This window comes from Rhinoderma darwinii, chromosome 1 (assembly GCF_050947455.1).
Source record: "Rhinoderma darwinii isolate aRhiDar2 chromosome 1, aRhiDar2.hap1, whole genome shotgun sequence".
NCBI lineage: Eukaryota > Metazoa > Chordata > Amphibia > Anura > Rhinodermatidae > Rhinoderma > Rhinoderma darwinii.
Window position 1 is genome coordinate 21,236,220 of NC_134687.1, and position 19,747 is coordinate 21,255,966.

Here is a 19,747-nt window from a genome sequence, read left to right on the forward strand (position 1 = left end):
AGTGCCACACAGCGATCCCCCCTTGCATATAGTGCTACACAGCGCTCCCCCTTGTATATAGTGCTACACAGCGCTCCCCCTTGTATATAGTGCTACACAGCGCTCCCCCTTGTATATAGTGCTACACAGCGCTCCCCCTTGTATATAGTGCTACACAGCGCTCCCCCTTGTATATAGTGCTACACAGCGCTCCCCCTTGTATATAGTGCTACACAGCGCTCCCCCTTGTATATAGTGCTACACAGCGCTCCCCCTTGTATATAGTGCTACACAGCGCTCCCCCTTGTATATAGTGCTACACAGCGCTCCCCCTTGTATATAGTGCTACACAGCGCTCTCCCTTGTATATAGTGCTACACAGCGCTCCCCCTTGTATATAGTGCTACACAGCGTTCCCCCTTGTATATAGTGCTACACAGCGTTCCCCCTTGTATATAGTGCTACACAGCGCTCCCCCTTATATATAGTGCTACACAGTGCTCCCCCTAGTATATAGCGCTACACAGCGCTCCTACCTTGTATATAGTACCACAGAGTGCTCCCCCTTGTATATAGTGCTACACAGCCATACCCCCTTGTATATAGTACCACACAGCGCTCCCCCCTTGTATATAGTGCTAAACAGCGCTCCTCCCTTGTATATAGTGCTACACAGCACTCCCCCCTTGTATATAGTGCTACACAGCGATTCCCCCTTGTATATAGTACCACACAGTGCTTCCCCCCTTGTATATAGTGCTACACAGCGCTCCCCCCTTGTATATAGTGCTACACCGCACTCCCCCTTGCATATAGTGCTACACAGCGCTCCCCCTTGCATATAGTGCTACACAGCGCTCCCCCTTGTATATAGTACCACACAGCGCTTCCCCTTGTATGTAGTGCTACACAGCGCTCCCCCTTGTATATAGTGCTACACAGCGCTCCCCCTTGTATATAGTACCACACAGCGCTTCCCCTTGTATGTAGTTCTACACAGCGCTCCCCCTTGTATATAGTGCTACACAGCGCTCCCCCCTTGTAAATAGTGCTACACAGCGCTCCCCCCTTGTAAATAGTGCTACACAGCGCTCTCCCTTGTATATAGTGCTACACAGCTCCCCCTTGTATATAGTACCACACAGCGCTTCCCCCCCCCCTTGTATATAGTGCTACACAGCACTCCCCCCTTGTATATAGTGCTACACAGCACTCCCCCCTTGTATATAGTGCTACACAGCATTCCCCCTTGTATATAGTGCCACACAGCGCCCCCCCTGAGTATAGTGCTACACAGCGCTCCCCCCTAGTATATAGCGCTACACAGTGCTCCTACCTTGTATATAGCGCTACACAGCGCTCCCCCTTGCATATAGTGCTACACAGCGCTCCCCCCTTGTATATATTACAACACAGCGCTCCCCCACGTGTATATAGTGCTACACAGCGCTCCCCCCTTGTATATAGTACCACACAGCGCTCCCCCCTTGTATATAGTGCCACACAGCTCCCCCCTTGTATATAGTGCCACACAGCACTCCCCCCCTTGTATATAGTGCCACACAGCGCTCCCCCCCTTGTATATAGTGCCACACAGCGCTCCCCCCCTTGTGTACAGTGCTACACAGCGCTTCCCTCCTTGTATATAGTGCTACACAGCGCTTCCCCCCCTCGTATATAGTGCTACACAGCGCTCCCCCTTGTATATAGTGCTACACAGCGCTCCCCCTTGTATATAGTGCTACACAGCGCTCCCCCTTGTATATAGTGCTACACAGCGTTCCCCCTTGTATATAGTGCTACACAGTGCTCCCCCTTGTATATAGTGCTACACAGTGCTCCCCCTAGTATATAGCGCTACACAGCGCTCCTACCTTGTATATAGTACCACAGAGTGCTCCCCCTTGTATATAGTGCTACACAGCCATACCCCCTTGTATGTAGTGCCACACAGCGCTCCCCCCTTGTATATAGCGCTACACAGCGCTCCTCCCTTGTATATAGCGCTACACAGCGCTCCCCCCTTGTATATAGTGCTACACAGCGCTCCCCCCTTGTATATAGTGCTACACAGCACTCCCCCCTTGTATATAGTGCTACACAGCGATTCCCCCTTGTATATAGTGCTACACAGCGCTCCCCCTTGCATATAGTGCTACACAGCGCTCCCCCTTGCATATAGTGCTACACAGCGCTCCCCCTTGCATATAGTGCTACACAGCGCTCCCCCTTGCATATAGTGCTACACAGCGCTCCCCCTTGCATATAGTGCTACACAGCGCTCCCCCTTGAATATAGTACCACACAGCGCTTCCCCTTGTATGTAGTGCTACACAGCGCTCCCCCTTGTATATAGTGCTACACAGCGCTCCCCCCTTGTAAATAGTGCTACACAGCCATACCCCCTTGTAAATAGTACCACACAGCGCTCCCCCCTTGTATATAGCGCTACACAGCACCCCCCCTTGTATATAGCGCTACACAGCTCCCCCCTTGTATATAGTACCACACAGCGCTCCCCCCTTGTATATAGTACCACACAGCGATCCCCCCCTTGCATATAGTGCTACACAGCGCTCCCCCTTGTATATAGTGCTACACAGCGCTCCCCCCTTGTAAATAGTGCTACACAGCCATACCCCCTTGTAAATAGTACCACACAGCGCTCCCCCCTTGTATATAGCGCTACACAGCGCCCCCCTTGTATATAGTGCTACACAGCTCCCCCCTTGTATATAGTGCTACACAGCGCTCCCCCTTGTATATAGTGCTACACAGCGCTCCCCCTTGTATATAGTGCTACACAGCACTCACCTTGTATATAGTGCTACACAGCGCTCCCCCCCTGTATATAGTGCTACACAGCGCTCCCCCTTGTATATAGTGCTACACAGCGCTCACCTTGTATATAGTGCTACACAGCGCTCCCCCCTTGTATATAGTGCTACACCGCGCTCCCCACTTGTATATAGTGCTACACAGCGCTCCCCCTTGTATATAGTGCTACACAGCGCTCCCCCTTGCATATAGTGCTACACAGCGCTCCCCCTTGCATATAGTGCTACACAGCGCTCCCCCTTGCATATAGTGCTACACAGCGCTCCCCCTTGCATATAGTGCTACACAGCGCTCCCCCTTGCATATAGTGCTACACAGCGCTCCCCCTTGAATATAGTACCACACAGCGCTTCCCCTTGAATATAGTGCTACACAGCGCTCCCCCTTGTATATAGTGCTACACAGCGCTCCCCCCTTGTAAATAGTGCTACACAGCCATACCCCCTTGTAAATAGTACCACACAGCGCTCCCCCCTTGTATATAGCGCTACACAGCACCCCCCCTTGTATATAGCGCTACACAGCACCCCCCCTTGTATATAGCGCTACACAGCTCCCCCCTTGTATATAGTACCACACAGCGCTCCCCCCTTGTATATAGTACCACACAGCGATCCCCCCTTGCATATAGTGCTACACAGCGCTCCCCCTTGTATATAGTGCTACACAGCGCTCCCCCTTGTAAATAGTGCTACACAGCCATACCCCCTTGTAAATAGTACCACACAGCGCTCCCCCCTTGTATATAGCGCTACACAGCGCCCCCCTTGTATATAGTGCTACACAGCTCCCCCCTTGTATATAGTACCACACAGCGATCCCCCCTTGCATATAGTGCTACACAGCGCTCCCCCTTGTATATAGTGCTACACAGCTCTCCCCCTTGTATATAGTGCTACACAGAGCTCCCCCCTTGTATATAGTGCTACACAGCGCTCCCCCCTTGTGTATATAGTGCTACACAGCGCTCCCTCTTGTATATAGTGCTACACAGCGCTCCCCCTTGTATATAGCGCTACACAGCGCTCCTCCCTTGTATATAGTGCTACACAGCGCTCCCCCCCTGTATATAGCGCTACACAGCGCTCCCCCTTGTATATAGTGCTACACAGCGTTCCCCCCTTGTATATAGTGCTACACAGCGCTCCCCCTTGTATATAGTACCACACAGCGCTCCCCCTTGTATATAGTACCACACAGCGCTCTCCCCCATATTTTACTTACCTTGTCCGTTCCCACAACGGACAGCTACACATCCTCCGGGCGGGACGCTGCAGTACTAGCGACACCCCCGGGCATCAGGCGGCCCGTGCGATTCCCGTAATGATGATTGGCCACTGGGTCTCCTCCTGTCTGTGCTGTGATTGGCTCGGTGCAGGTGTCACAGATGATGCTGGAGCAGGGAGCTGACGACTCCTGAGGACGCACATACAGGTAATGTCCAGAAATGCGCCGGGGGTCCCGGGACATCTGGATCTGGGATGGTTGGAAGGCGCGGTTATAACTAATGTCCTGTATTATTAATGTTCTTGTAGTTATCAGGATTATGCTGAAGAGATTACAGATTAGAAAAGGTATAACTGACTTCTACTAGAGACAGACGCCATGTTGTTTGAGCCTCGCACATGCTCAGTTGTGATGTTGAGGCTGTGGAGTGTACTGGCTGCCAGTAGTGTTGTGTCTGTATGTGTTGTGTGTATATACAGGTTATATAATACACTACAGGTAAACATTACCTCACAGAACACACACAGATATGGAGTAATACACCTATATTATACTATATGTCTGTGTGTATATGATGGGTAACAATGTGTCATGTGACCGGCTGCAGCCAATAATTGTGTGACTGTGATAAGAGAGAGGAACAGTGAGGATAGAATGTCTCAAAAGCACTGGCTGGCCTTTATTCTGTATGGAATAGCATAGTCACTATTACATGCAGAGGCATACAGGAAACAGCATATCAAATATCAAGGCAATAACTAAGTGTGAACAGAGCCTTAGCTCTAATACAGACAAGCCACTATGTACAGCCATAATGAACAAGTGTTTTAGTGTGTTTTGCTGACATCTAGTGGTGGGGAGTGGTAATGACAATGCAGGGATCTTGTATAAAGCTTCCATTATTCACTTCTCCTCACAATCACTGGATGACGACCTCTGTGGGAGCTGTGATGGTGTCTGTATTAGTTGCCTCTCAGCTTTACCATAAATACGGATGTCTGGATGTCATTTTAGGGCTAAATGCTATTTAAGCATCGCATTAAACAAAATGTGTAGGTGACTGCGCTATTGATTCCGTCAAAACAACGGAACGGTGACAAACGGAAAGCATTAGCAAAGTTTCCGTCACCATTGAGATCAAAGATAAGGTTTCCATTTGCCTTTCCGTTGAGTGGTTAACCCGGTGGAAACCTCCGACGGAACGCCTCAACGAAAGGGCAACGCTGATGTGAACAGGGCCTTAGGCCTTGTTCACACGGTGCTAAAAAAACGGAGTGTAAACGCGTCAAAAACGCTAGGGGTTTTGTAAAGCGCTTTTTAAAATACAGCCATTTTTTACGCATTTTTCTTGCGTTGTTTGACGTGTTTTGTGCACGTTCCGGCGTGTTTTGGGCACAATTTACGAGATAAAGAATTGACCTGACGCTTCTTTTTTTACACTCCGCATTTTTTAAACACTCGTTTGTAAAAAAGAACGTGTCGTACGCTCTAACAATGCGCTTTCCATTGATGTCAATGGGAAGCTTCAATCATGCTTTTTTGCGTAAAACGCGTCAAAAACTCGGCGAATACACGCCATGTGAACAGGGCCTAACACTGGAGCTAATAAGACAGGTAATGAGTATTCAGACGCTGCCCGGACAATAGGCAGCCCGGCATACAATCCAGCGACATAGCGTGATGCAGCTGCAGGTCCGGTTACTGAATGGCCCTATTGACCCCTCCGCCATATAAGAAGACTTTAGGCCATTATGATGATGGAGGAAAAGAAAAAACAAAAACCTGGTAAAAAAGGCACTCGGCTCAATAAAGTCGCAATTTAATTATCAAAAGTTTATTAATATATATTTAAAATTATGCAATCTTGCACAAAAACCTACAAACAGACATCACAAACCCGGCCGGGTAATGAATGGCAAAGAAATCAGATTTAAGAAAAATTCTCATTTAGCTTGGCCATATAACAAATAGTATCAAGTAATAAGTTACTTCAATACAGGCCACACAAGTGGATAAATCAGATACAATGTAGTGAGTGGAGGCAACATACTAACCAAGGTAATTTACAAATGACATAACATCCATGGATATAAGCGATCCTGCTGATCAGATAGCAGTATACAGATGGGCTTACTAGCAGAGATATACATGCAGCGAACCCATAGAGCACATGAATAGATGCAAGAGTATATACTTATCAGTAGGTAGTATATGTGGAAGTCCATAGGGTTCTCTACAGGTGAAAACGACCAGGTCACTCCATGAGAAGATAAAGCTCTGGTGTCTCCTCAAAGCTCCAGTGTAAAGTAACTGCAGGCAGCAGATAGAGATCAGTCCACTCCGTGCCGTTCCTCTGTAACCTCCCAGCACAGGGAAAGATAATCATGCAGCAGGTGTGTCGACACTCCAACACATGAGAGTCCACAGGACCGAATCCCCTCCTGGGACAAGCAAAAGCAGGGAGTGGCAAGTCAGAGCCGTATCCTCCACAACAGGGCAAGTGCTAGCAATGCGTTTCCCAGCTTTGACAGCTTGTATTGCCAGTAAGGTTCACACTTAGGTGAAATATCCTTGTGTCCTTGTATCCAGCTCAAAGGAGTCTTAGCTCCAAATAGGAGAGCAGGAGTGCGCAGCTTCCCAGCTTTCCGTCCATTCATCATGTGCTACGTCCAAGTCTCATGCATAGTATCCATGTGGGTTAGTTACCTCCAAGTTGCCATTCACCGGTATGTGACGTCACAGAATTGCCAACATGTTTCGTCACAGACGTGACTTCCTCAGGGCGTGTATTACAACATCAGAACCAACCCTCTATATCAAGGGATTGTTAACCAATAGTATTTGTCGAGTAGTAATACACCTATTAACCCTAGTGCTCCCAAATGGGACCAGGGTACTTAGTGTCAACAGTATATCATTATCAATAATACAATACAATGTATGTCTATAAAATTGTCTCCATTGACTGTCCCCATCAAAAATAAAAACGACAAAATTAAATCAAAAAATATAATATAAATAAATATTATCTCTAGGGGGGGATATGTGCTCGTTATTCCTGACTATTGGCTCTCTAACTTTACAGCAGTGATCTCTGGTGCATGTGCCTTATTTTTCATTTTCTTAATATTGTTTCCCTTTTTTTTTTTTGTTTTTTTTTTGTTTGTTTTTTTATATTTATTTATATTATATTTTTTGATTTAATTTTGTCGTTTTTATTTTTGATGGGGACAGTCAATGGAGACAATTTTATAGACATACATTGTATTGTATTATTGATAATGATATACTGTTGACACTAAGTACCCTGGTCCCATTTGGGAGCACTAGGGTTAATAGGTGTATTACTACTCGACAAATACTATTGGTTAACAATCCCTTGATATAGAGGGTTGGTTCTGATGTTGTAATACACGCCCTGAGGAAGTCACGTCTGTGACGAAACATGTTGGCAATTCTGTGACGTCACATACCGGTGAATGGCAACTTGGAGGTAACTAACCCACATGGATACTATGCATGAGACTTGGACGTAGCACATGATGAATGGACGGAAAGCTGGGAAGCTGCGCACTCCTGCTCTCCTATTTGGAGCTAAGACTCCTTTGAGCTGGATACAAGGACACAAGGATATTTCACCTAAGTGTGAACCTTACTGGCAATACAAGCTGTCAAAGCTGGGAAACGCATTGCTAGCACTTGCCCTGTTGTGGAGGATACGGCTCTGACTTGCCACTTCCTGCTTTTGCTTGTCCCAGGAGGGGATTCGGTCCTGTGGACTCTCGCATGTTGGAGTGTCGACACACCTGCTGCATGATTATCTTTCCCTGTGCTGGGAGGTTACAGAGGAACGGCACGGAGTGGACTGATCTCTATCTGCTGCCTGCAGTTACTTTACACTGGAGCTTTGAGGAGACACGAGAGCTTTATTTTCTCATGGAGTGACCTGGTCGTTTTCACCTGTAGAGAACCCTATGGACTTCCACATATACTACCTACTGATAAGTATATACTCTTGCATCTATTCATGTGCTCTATGGGTTCGCTGCATGTATATCTCTGCTAGTAAGCCCATCTGTATACTGCTATCTGATCAGCAGGTTTGCTTATATCCATGGATGTTATGTCATTTGTAAATTACCTTGGTTAGTATGTTGCCTCCACTCACTACATTGTATCTGATTTATCCACTTGTGTGGCCTGTATTGAAGTAACTTATTACTTGATACTATTTGTTATATGGCCAAGCTAAATGAGAATTTTTCTTAAAACTGATTTATTTGCCATTCATTACCCGGCCGGGTTTGTGATGTCTGTTTGTAGGTTTTTGTGCAAGATTGCATCATTTTAAATATATATTAATAAACTTTTGATAATTAAATTGCGACTTTATTGAGCCGAGTGCCTTTTTTACCAGGTTTTTGTTTTTTCTTTTCCTCACATTTCCATGTCTGGTTGGCACCGTATATATATATTTACATATACTGAGCTCTTTAGTCCAGAGATCATTGTTCTTTTTGTTTATATACATTATGATGATGGTCTGGAAATCCTGGTAATATGTTATGTGACAAATAAAGTATCAAGCCTCATTAATAGGAAAATTAACTAATAGTCCAGCACGGCCACGAACTAAAAGTCCAGCACATCGGTCTGTGGGTCACTGGCGGCCAATCAGCGATAAGGGATTTATATCATTGGTGACGCTGAGTAATAAAGGTTCCAGCATGGGTAATGCAGTAATATCAAACTTGGCTTCCTAAATACAGACCACTTACACAAATATAGACCCTGGACCACACCCCCTATACATAGACCACACCCCCTATACATAGACCACACCCCCTATAAATAGACCACACTCCCTATACATAGACCCCACAAATACAGACCTCAGAACAAGCCCCCTAAGCAAATACAGACCCCAGACCAAGCCCCCTAAACAAATACTGACTGAAACCCCTAAACAAATACAGACCCCCAGACCAGACCCCTTAAATACAAACTGTAGACCCCCTAAATAAATACATACCCCAGTACAGACACTTCTGTCTGTTCTTATGGGATTCCGGACGTCTCCCCTTTTCCCAGACATTGCAGGAGAGTTGGCAAGTATGACTAATATACATTGTTGGTTTGAGACAAAGGTCTAATGGAGTACTTAGCACCACAAAGTTATGGCTCCCTTATCATTGGCCGCCGGCCAGGGACCCACCCACAAGGAGCCCATCCGATTGATCAAAGAACAATTGTTACCAAAGGTGGCTAGATGTAGCAGAGTCGGTAATGTTCTAATAGAAAGATGTTGGTGGGAGGCTGGGTTCTTCCAAATCCACAGAGGGGTGAACAAGGAGCAGATGTTAATGGTGTGAGTTATCCAAATCAAATTCTAGTTTCCCTACCATGGAAGAAATCCAGGACCGGTGAGGTGACTACCATCAAATAGTACAGGCAGGGAAGCAAATCCAGGACCGGTGAGGTGACTACCATCAAATAGTACAGGCAGGGAAGCAAATTCAGGACCGGTGAGGTGACTACCATCATATAGTACAGGCAGGGAAGCAAATCCAGGACCCGTGAGGTGACTACCATCATATAGTACAGGCAGGCAAGCAAATCCAGGACCGGTGAGGTGACTACCATCATATAGTACAGGCAGGGAAGCAAATCCAGGACCGGTGAGGTGACTACCATCATATAGTACAGGCAGGGAAGCAACTCCAGGACCGGTGAGGTGACTACCATCATATATTACAGGCAGGCAAGCAAATCCAGGACCGGTGAGGTGACTACCATCATATAGTACAGGCAGGGAAGAAATCCAGGACTGGTGAGGTGACTACCATCATATAGTACAGGCAGGCAAGCAAACCCAGGACCGGTGAGGTGACTACCATCATATAGTACAGGCAGGGAAGCAAACCCAGGACCGGTGAGGTGACTACCATCATATAGTACAGGCAGGGAAGAAATCCAGGACCGGTGAGGTGACTACCATCATATAGTACAGGCAGGGAAGAAATCCAGGACCGGTGATGTGACTACCATCATATAGTACAGGCAGGGAAGAAATCCAGGACCGGTGAGGTGACTACCATCATATAGTACAGGCAGGCAAGCAAACCCAGGACCGGTGAGGTGACTACCATCACTGGCGTAGCTATAGGGGTCGCAGCGGTCGCAATTGCGACCGGGCCCCGAAGCCAGGGGGGCCCACGGCCCCCCGCACCACATCAATAAAAAGTTACTATAGTAACTCGGGCCGCGGGCCCCTGTTACTATAGTAACATACTTTACTTACCTTCCTGGTTCCGGATCGCAGCGGAGGTCCTGACGTCAAGCGCTGTGCGCAGCGCATGACGTCACAGCGCTATGCCGCCGCGCACAGCATCGAGACTACAGAACTACCGCCCCGGCCGAAGAGGAAGGTAAGGTTAGCCCTGACTGGCGGGGTCTGACTCCCGGGACCCGCCAATCAGCTGTTTTGAAGGGGCCGCAGCACTCGTACGAGAGCTTCTCCCCTTCATTCCTGTCACTTCATTCCGGTCACACTGTGAATCGGTGTCGGCGATTCACAGTGTGAGCGAGTAGTGAAATGAAGGGGAAGCAGCTCTCGTACGAGTGCTGCGGCCCCTTCAAAACAGCTGATTTGCGGGTCCCGGGCGACACATCAGCTATTGATGGCCTATCCTGTGGATAGGCCATCAATGTTTAGGGACTGCACAACCCCTAAGCCTACGATGTATCAGGCTTAGGGGGCCCATGAGACAGGATCACAGATTGTGTGATCCTGTCTGCTGGGCCCTGTATCTAAGCCAATCACATGGTAGGCTTAGATACATGGCCCATGCGTGATCCTGTCTGCTGGGCCCTGTATCTAAGCCTACCACACTAGGTTTAGATGCAGGGCCCCAGCACACAGTAATCTTATACTGTATAAGATTACTGTCTGCTGGACCCTGTATCTAAGCCTACCTTGTGGTAGGCTTAGATACAGGGTCCCACAGACAGTATCACACATGGGCCCTGTATCTAAGCCTTAGGGTATGTGCACAGACACATGGCTCGCTGCAGGACAACTGTCCCATACTGTAAACATGTTTTCAGTACGGGACAGTTGTCCTGCAGCGAGGCAGGGACTCCTAGCGTCGTACATAACTATGATGCTAGCAGCCCGGCTCCCTGCACTGTGTTCGGTCCGGTACTTGCGGCCGAAATACGTCCGTCAATTACGGACGTAATTAGTGTGTGTGCACATACCCTAACACACGTGTTACTAATCATTTTTTGTGTGTTTTCTTACAGGTTCGGTCGTTGGAATACGGCGGATTCCAGGACTACTTCGATGACGGCTTTTTTTTTTATTAATAAAATGGTTAATGAGGGTTGTGTGGGTTTTTTTTTTATATCAATAAAATATTTTTTCTATGTCTTTGTGGGTTTTTTTTAAACTATATTACTACCGCCTTAGTAATGGCCGCCGGCTGATTGACAGCATCCATTGCTAAGGCGGGGCTTAGTGTTAGCCGGTGCAGAGGCTAACACTAACCCCCTTTTTTACCCCGGTACCCACCGCCACCAGGGGTGCTGGGAAGAGCCGGGTACGATCCAGTACCTGACCATCTGTAGTGATGGTCGGCCACTGGGGTGGCCGCAGGCTGGTATTATCAGGAGGGGAAAGGCCAAAAACAGTGGCCCTTCCCACCCTGGTAATGCTGCCTGCTGCTGCTTTATTGTATCTGGCTGGTTATGAAAATGGGGGGGACCCCACGTCATTTAAAAAAAATAATAATAATTGGAAAGAACGATGTCGGGTCCCCCCCAATTTTCATAACCAGCCAGATACAACACAGCAGCAGCAGGCAGCATTATCAGGGTGGTAGGTGCCACTGTTTTTGGCCTTCCCCAGCCTAATACTACCAGCCTGCGGCCACCCCGGTGCCTGCCCGTCACTACAGATGGTCGGGTACTGGTTTGTACCCGGCTCTTCCCAGTACCCCTGGTGGCGGTGGGTACCGGGGTAATAATGGGGGTTAGTGTAGCCTCTGCACCGGCTAACATTAAGCCTCGCCTTAGTAATGGAGGTTGTCAATCAGCCAGCGGCCATTACTAAGGCGGTGATAATAAAATGTAAAAAGATACAAGCACATAGAAAAAATATTTTATTGAAATAAAAAAACAACCCTCATTAACCATTTAATTGAGAATAATAAAAACGCCGTCATTGAAGTCCTCGAATCCGAAGTCCAACAACCGAACCTGTAAAAAAACACAAACACAAAAATAATCAGTAACACATAAAGAAGCAAAATTATTATTCTTACCTATCCTGGGTCCAGCACTGGAGCCGCAATGTCAGCGAGCTGAGTCCTGTATCTAATCCTATCATGTGTGATACAGTCTGCTGAGCTTTGTATCTAATCCAATCATGTATGATACTGTCTGCTGGGCCCTATATCTAATCCGATCATGTGTGATACTGTCTGCTGGGCCCTATATCTAATCCTATCATGTGTGATACTGTCTGCTGAGCCACTGTATCTAATCCTATCATGTGTGATACTGTCTGCTGAGCCACTGTATCTAATCCTATCATGTGTGGTACTGTCTGCTGAGCCACTGTATCTAATCCTATCATGTGTGATACTGTCTGCTAAGCCACTGTATCTAATCCTATCATGTGTGGTACTGTCTGCTGAGCCACTGTATCTAATCCTATCATGTGTGGTACTGTCTGCTGAGCCACTGTATCTAATCCTATCATGTGTGATACTGTCTGCTGGGCCACTGTATCTAATCCTATCATGTGTGATACTGTCTGCTGAGCTGTGTATCTAATCCTATCATGTGTGATACTGCCTTCTGAGCCACTGTATCTAATCCTATCATGTGTGATACTGTCTGCTCAGCCACTGTATCTAATCCTATCCATAGTTTATAGGGTCGTAGTGCTATAGATATGCTATGCTGTCTCCTATACACACTTTTTTTCGGGTGGACACATATGTATTGGGGCTATTTCCCCTGACATTTTAAGCCCTGAGGGTATGTTCACACGGCAGCGTCTGTTACGGCTGAAATTACTGTGCTGTTTTCAGGAGAAAACAGCACCGTAATTTCAGCCATAATGGCATGTGCAGGCGTCTTTCGCTGCGTCCATTACGGACGTAATTGGAGCTGTTTTTCTATGGAGTCCATGGAAAACGGCTCCATTTACGTCTGAAGAAGTGACAGGCACTTCTTTGACGCGGGCGTCTTTTTTACGCGCCGCCTTTTGACAGCGACGCGTAAAAAAAAATGACCGTCGGCACAGAACATCGTAAGACCCATTCAAATGAATGGGCAGATGTTTGCCGACGCTTTTGAGCCGCATTTTCGGACGTAATTCAATGCTAAAACGCCCGAATTACGTCCGTAAATAGTGTGTGTGAACCCAGCCTTAGTGACGCCCCGGCTGTTAGTGCTGCATTGTTGGGTCACTTAGGAGACCCAGCGATGCAGCTGAAAGCGGACCGTCGGCCATGAGAAGTTTGCGGGGGGGGGGGGGGCCCAGTAAGAATTTTTGCATCGGGGCCCATGAGCCTCTAGCTACGCCCCTGACTACCATCATATAGTACAGGCAGGGAAGCAAACCCAGGACCGGTGAGGTGACTACCATCATATAGTACAGGCAGGGAAGAAATCCAGGACCGGTGAGGTGACTACCATCATATAGTACAGGCAGGGAAGAAATCCAGGACCGGTGAGGTGACTACCATCATATAGTACAGGCAGGGAAGCAAACCCAGGACCGGTGAGGTGACTACCATCATATAGTACAGGCAGGGAAGAAATCCAGGACCGGTGAGGTGACTACCATCATATAGTACAGGCAGGGAAGCAAATCCAGGACCGGTGAGGTGACTACCATCACATAGTACAGGCAGGGAAGAAATCCAGGACCGGTGAGGTGACTACCATCATATAGTACAGGCAGGGAAGAAATCCAGGACGGTCACCTTGACTGGGGATTTCTCGCTGACCAGACAAGTGTTAATATAATGTATTCAGGTATATTTTTGCTGTTATCATTAATTTCTATGGATAAAAAATCAAAACACAAAAAGGCCAAACCATTTATTCATACAACTGTACTAGAATATTATCGTTTATTGTCACAGAGTGAAATCAGAACAGAAAATGTTGTCATCAGACTCTCTCCGTCCTGCAGCCTCAGGCTTTGGGCCTGTAACGTCAAACTTTTCAGCATCGATATTAACCCCTTGAGGACGCAGCCTGTTTTGGCCTTCTGGACGCAGGCGATTTTTTCAAATCTGACATGTGTTAGTTTATGTGGTAATAACTTCGGAATGCTTTTACCTATCCAAGCGATTCTGAGATTGTTTTCTCGTGACATATTGTACTTTACGTCAGGGAAAAAATTTGCTCGATAAATTCAGTATTTATTTGTGAAAAACACCAAAATTTGGAGAAAATTTGCAAAAATTTGAATTTTTCTAAATTTGAATGTATCTGCTTGCAAAACAGATATTAATACCACACAATAGTGACTAGTTTACATTTCCCATATGTCTACTTTATGTTTGCATCATTTTTTGAACGTCCTTTTATTTTTCTAGGACGTTACAAGGCTTATAAGTTTAGCAACAATTTCTCACAAGAAATTTCTAAAACCTGTTTTTCATTGACCAGTTCAGTCCTGAAGTGGCTTTGAGGGCCTTATATTTTAGAACTTCCCCATAAATCACCCCATTTTAAAAACTGCACCCCTGAAAGTATTCAAAACCCCATCAAGAAAGTTTCTTAACCCTTTAGGCATTTCACAGGAATTAAAGCAATGTAGAGGTGTAATTTACAAATTACATTTTTTTTGCAGAAATTCATTTGTAGTAAAAAAATTCTGTAACACGGAAGGTTTTACATGAGAAACGCAACTCAATATTTATTGCCCAGATTCTGCAGTTTTTAGAAATATTCCACCTGTGGCCCTAGTGTGGTAATGGACTGAAACACCGGCCTCAGAAGCAAAGGAGCACCTAGTGAATTTTGGGGCCTCCTTTTTATTACAATATATTTTGGGCACCTTGTCAGGTTTGAAGAGGTCTTGTGGTGCCTAAACAGTGGAAACTCCCAAAAAGTGACCCCATTTTGGAAACTGCACCCCTCAAGGAATTTATCTAGCTGTATAGTGGGCATTTTAACCCCACAGCTTTTTTACTGAATTTATTGGAATTAGTCTGTGAAAATGAAAATCGACAAATGAATGGGCAGATGTTTGCCGACGCTTTCAAGCAGTATTTTCGGCCGTAATTCCAGGCATAAAACACCTGAATTACGTCCGTAAAAAGTGCGTTTGAACATACCCTAACACTGCAATACCCAAAAAATCCCTTCAACCAATCCCTAATAACCTCCTTTGCCCCTCTTCCCCTTGAGAGATACCCATCCTCTTTTGCTGCAATGATCTCCCTAGACATCTCAAAAAGTAGACAAACCTTTCCTTTCCCCAACACTTCCTGGCACAAGTGTGAGTAGATAGAGGTCAGCAAACATGTAGAAGTGTCCTGGCCCCAAACTTTCACCCTTCTTTCCACTAAAGGATTGGCTTTTAGTATTGTGCCTCCTTGTCTTTTTCCCTCATCATGTTTGAACATTTTTTACAGCACCTTCACCCCTTCTAACCTCAACATCAGACCACTCATAATCATCTGACAGATCAGAATCAGACTCAACAGTTGCTGTTATCTTCTTCCTACATTGCTTCACTTTTAGTCATATTGACATCTTGTGCTTCCGGTGGTCCCCATAGTGACTTGCCTTCTCTGCTGCTCTTTACGTGCTGCTCCTGTAATTACAAACATCGTGCCAGTGCCCTCCTTGTGTAGTAAACATTTTGGCTCCATGTTCGAATTATGAGTCCCTCCTGGGATCATGCTGCCCTCACCCACCCAGGAACGCTGTGCAAGGCCCCTGGCACTTGCCCCATCATCATGTGATATTCCCTAAAAAAAATTCTATGCTGACACCATTGAGGATAGCTGCCTTGCTTCCACGATGCAAGGACACTTACTTTTAGCCACCACATCTAAACAGTCCATTACACCCCAAGTCCCGGTCCCTGTGCTGCATGACTTGTGGGAGCTCTATAGGTGGCGATATCCTGGCCCCTTCCACTGCTTTCCGCTTGAGTCCTGTAAATATAAAAACATTTTGCCAGTATCCATTGTCACCTATGCCTGCAGACCATAAGTGGGTAATGCAACTCACTCAAGTCCTTGTCTACTGCATCATATTGGTACGGCCGCCTCAAGTTTCACACTAAAATAGTAGTCCTAGATTAGGCCTATCGAACTTCCAGTCTGTGGCGCCGTGAGATCGAACGCATTAATGTGCCCGCTGCAAGGAACTGCAGAAACTGCCGCCACCGTAGTTCCCACGCTACCTCCCTGAAGCCCTTGTAGATAATTTTACCAGGTCTTGACGTGTCCCAAATGTTCTTGGCAGGGCAGCTCTGCCTAAAATCCCCCTTCACTACCCCCAATCTCCTCACCCAATTACCTTACACCTACGTTCAGGCCCAAACCGGGCCATGTGGCCAGAATTTTAGGCAAATAAACCCCTAACTTTCACTATGCCTATTCCTACCAAGTATACAATGTTCCCCTCTACTATCCTTGTGTTGACATTTTGCCCTCTCGTCACTCTTTCAGTGTAGAGAGCTACTGGTGGGTACTGTATATAGTAACTAATGATGGACATACCTCATATAGATGAAATATTACTTCAGAGAGTCCCCCTGGCAGCAGGCAGCCGATCACAACAATATCTGGAACAGAAAATGTAAATTGTGCAGATATTATGAGTTGAGCTTAGTATGGGCCATCATATCAACAAATATATGTTCAGCCTATTGACAACATTGGGGAATTTGTTCCCGCAGCCTCGCTTGTCATGTGTCTCTATAGGAACATTCTGGATGACATCAGATTATAGGATTTCTATAGGTTGTTATTTGCTATAATACTTACATATATACGGTGGATCTTCTAGCATGTCGGCTGTCACTGGGGCCGCATATTCACATGTCTTATATGTCTGTAATATACATAATGGCTTTACTGCATATACATAAAATAACCCCATATCTAGAATGTATAATAATATATTTACTGTCACACGTGTCATTTCCTATCACAGGGCGAGTCAGACATTGAACACATTTTGTAATGTAACGTAGACCCAGGGAACATAACTATAGGGGTGAAGAGGTTGTAGTCACACACAGGCCCTGGTGTCCATGACTGGCATAAGGGGGTCACAACCTGAACAAATCCCCAATGTGCCATCACCTGGAGGAATCCTGACACATGTAATGAATATTCTGGGCATGCACCGGGTTATCTGACAATATATAAGTTTAGGTGGCAGCTTAGTCTGGATGCCATAGTTGACCACACCGGGTTTCCAGGCTCTTGGTCTCTGATCCTAATATATTACAGGTTTGTAGCTTGTCAGTAATAAGCGGTCACTACATTTTGTGAGGGACATTTTTTTCTATTCTTCCATCTACCACCCCCAGCATTGAAGCGAGGAATATTAGGAAGAACAACCTTGTTTTCTGAGGGACAATGTGAGAAAACTGAAATTGGGCTCTTGGAGAAAATCTCCATTATTGCTATAAACCCTCCAGCCAGTAAATATGTGATATAACGTGTGTAGAGGTAAAGAAATATTCGGCACTTACCTTGGACTCTCCTACTTTATATGCTGGGCAGTAGTTGGGCGCTCTCCTTATTTTTTGAGCCGCCCTCCTACACCTGGACCTGAGACCATCACAGAGATCTTCATTGGGCTGTTACTTTTTTATTACTCCTGGAAATGTAAGAAGAAATTGACAGCTGGGTGATGTTATTCCCTTTTCTCAATGCCATGGTCTGATACTATACAATGAGTGCTGACAGTGTCATAATGTTTAGGGACACGGACTATAGACAAGAGATATTGTATCCCCCATATGTAAATATTTCCAGGAGGAATTATAGAGGAATGGTAAAATGCAGAGTCCTAAGAAGAGATGCTCCAATATTATAATTTTATGGGAAATACAATGATTTACTTGTAATAAGAACAGACAAGTCCAGAACATATGACGAGTATTATATACATAGAAGAGATAATACATCCTCCCTGGGATTGGAGCTTAATTGTAATTAAATATTATAATATAAGATTACACTTCATGGAAAATACAATTTGTCAGTTATAGATTTAGGCAGCAGTGGATTTGGGGTCACTATATAGCAGGTAATGGAGTTGGTCCTCTCCTCTTTGCGGCTGGGTGGTGACAACCTGCGCAGGACTCCGCTCTCCAGAGGAACTACATTGGCAGCAGCAAAGCGGTGGAGAATTGTCCCAAAGGTCATGAGAAGGGAATGGAGAGGTAAACAAACATCACACCCGTCTGTCCTCAGTAGCTACATTGTGGCCCCATAATGGAGGGCCCGGTTTGATCTTCGCTATGAGGACCCCTGTCTTCTATGTCCGGCTCTATATCCAGGAGTAAGATTATGTGACTAGTGAACTTCTTGGTGTCAGTAGAATAAGAGTGTTGATGATAACTATAACGGCCGCCACGTGTCAGGGGTCTATATGCCTATGTGACATGGAGGAATGGCTTCAGTCATACACAACAGTGACGTCTGTTTTCTGACCTGATAATTTGGGACGTGTGTGACTAATATGCAGGAAAGGTAAATTACAGGAAAGAGAGATCAATACCTGAGCGCTATATTCAGGACACTGTCCCGGCAGCAGCAGATATGGGACTAATCAAGGGATCTGTTCAGACAAGATCTAAGAAAAAAATACAAAACCTCTGATACAGAATAGATACAAGAATAGTTGTCATGTTACCAGAAGTTACACAAGAAAAACAGAGGAAAAGGATCCAGCGCTGAGACCATATGAGTCTATAAAAAATGGAAACTTCTTCCAAGTTTTATTGGACAAACAAAGTTAAAAATAGGATAGTCCGTGTATCTTTGGTATCCGTGGTTCATTGGTATGAATAAGCAGGTGCCTACGCGTTTCAGACGCGGTCTGCGTCCTTAATCATGGCTTTCCGTGAGAACTCTGTCAAATGTCAATGGATTTTATATCCGGTCAAGCAGGTGAATTTGATTGCGGTCCACACAGATTACTTTGCTGGAACGCTTCGCCATTATTTAGTTCTGACGGCTGATCTGATAGATATGAAGTCCAGGAATCGGGAGCGGCTAATTCAGGTATAGTATTTCTTGTCGTCATTTTGTTTGGAATTTACAAGTACTTTAGATTGTGCCGCAGCCTTTAATTGTTGGTTCATGAAGGTGACATGAATATGGCCAGAGTTCAATTGACTAATAGACGGATTGGGTTCAAATACATATATGTGAGAAAAGTGTTAGATAAAAACGTGTTGCGTTGTTGCTGGAAATATCAAAAATGTTTAAGATGTTAGTAGGATGTGTTTTGTATATATTGCTTTTTAATTATTTTTGGTATTATTAGTTGGTTTATTTGTTTACTTCTTAACTGGGGAATGTCCTGAACACGTATTATGGTTCATGTCATTTTGATGATGTTATACCCCTATTGTATATTTTATTGTTTTTTATTTTGCTTTGATGGGGTGTTTCTTTCTGGTAATATTTCTATGGATTTT

At 45.6% G+C, this 19,747-nt stretch overlaps 1 long non-coding RNA gene across 1 annotated transcript; it reads right to left on the reverse strand.

The window, feature by feature from the left end:
- Positions 1–16,813: 16,813 nt before the first annotated feature.
- LOC142718176 (uncharacterized) lies at positions 16,814–18,910 on the reverse strand. The gene is made up of 4 exons (XR_012872363.1): positions 18,823–18,910; positions 17,789–17,916; positions 17,073–17,139; positions 16,814–16,870 (listed from the first exon to the last, which is right to left on the reverse strand). It is a non-coding gene; the product is annotated as an uncharacterized LOC142718176 (long non-coding RNA).
- Between the last annotated feature and the right edge of the window lie 837 nt (positions 18,911–19,747).